The sequence below is a fragment of the Mustelus asterias genome, unplaced genomic scaffold (assembly GCF_964213995.1).
Source record: "Mustelus asterias unplaced genomic scaffold, sMusAst1.hap1.1 HAP1_SCAFFOLD_425, whole genome shotgun sequence".
In the NCBI taxonomy this organism is placed as follows: Eukaryota; Metazoa; Chordata; class Chondrichthyes; order Carcharhiniformes; family Triakidae; genus Mustelus; species Mustelus asterias.
Window position 1 is genome coordinate 120,001 of NW_027590380.1, and position 1,562 is coordinate 121,562.

Below are 1,562 nucleotides of genomic sequence, written 5' to 3' on the forward strand. Positions count from 1 at the left end.
GCAAGCCGACCCCGCACGCCCCAACCTCGGCGGGCTGGGGAAGGGGGCGCGGCGGAACGCTCGCAAGCGCGGCTGCCCCCGCGGACAGGCACATTCTCTCGAACGCGGTGGACGCTCGCTCAAGTCAGCACGAGACCAGACCGGACCGACAGGCGGACAACGAATCTTTAAACCTCGCACCCACCCTCCGCACACGGGTGCCGGAGGAATGGTGAGCATGAACAGGTACCCCTCACCGGGCTTTGAAGAGAGTGACTAGAATGCGACCAAAGCTTCACCGCGGCGGGAGACAAAAAGGCCCCTGACTGCACCAGAACGTCTCCCTGCGGAGTCACACAGTGGCCGTTCACCGTGGTCCCGTCGACAAGCCGCCAGGACAAGCACCCAAGCCCGCAGCAGCTCTCTTCGTTTCAACTGCGGATGTAATGCTGCAAGGCGGTGGCAAGGTCACGTCGCAGCCCGCAAGCCGTCGCCAAGGCGAGAGGAAGACGGTCCCCACAGCGGGCACACACAGACGGACGTGGAGCACGGGGCGGCGGCCCACAGGTGCGCACACGCGCCGTGCCGAGGATCGGTGCGGACGCCGGTGACATCGCACCCGGCAGAGCGGCTAGGCAGAAGTCGCTGCGGAGGAGGAGCACCGTCGGCGGAACGGTCTGCTGGCGGGCGAGGGACCAAACGAGCAGCTAGAACGGGCGGAGTGGACCGGACTGCAGAAGCGGAGTGAGTGCGTGGCTGACGCCACCGTCTCCCTCCGAGCGTCTGCTCGCGCCGGCCAAACCGCCGAACCGCTGAACGAAAGGACCGCATCGTCCCACGCAGGCAGGCCGGCCGTGTTGCCGTGCGTGCCCCCACCTCTCGGACGGACTGCAAAGACACCCTACGAAGCCAACGGCGAAGCCCTTCCAACGGCGCAGGCGTAGCGTGTGCGGCACCCGCATGGACTTGCCGGCGTGCAACCGAGCGTGTGCGTGCTCGTCGGTGGCGGCGCCCGCGCGCCGGCCCAACCGAGTGGGACCGAGATCGACGTCGCCCGGCTTCGGCGGAACGTGCGTACGGGTGACCAGGCCCGTTCGACGGGTACGGCGAAATTGTCGGTGTGACCTCCCACCCGCGTGGGAGGCGCCAGCGTCAGTACGGGCCACGGCCCCGGGGCCAACCCCCGTGAGGCTCTCCTGCCTGGCCCAACCGGCGCAGCCTTCGAGTTCAAGGAGTGACGGGCCGCCCTCTCCGGAGAGGTGGCGGGCCCCCGGCCGACAAAGATCCTTCACAACGTGTTCACCAACAGAAACCTTGTTACGATTTTTATTCTGTGTTACGGGTTTCGGTTCGGGCCCCCGGAGAGGTTGTCCGATACCTGGCCCCGGGGCCGGCCCCCGTGAGGCTCTCCTGCCTGGCCCAACCGGCGCCAGCCTTCGCGTTCAAGGAGTGACGGGCCGCCCTCCCCGGAGAGGTGGCGGGCCCCCGGCCGACAAAGATCCTTCACAACGTGTTCACCAACAGAAACCTTGTTACGATTTTTATTCTGTGTTACGGGTTTCGGTTCGGGCCCCCGGAGAGGT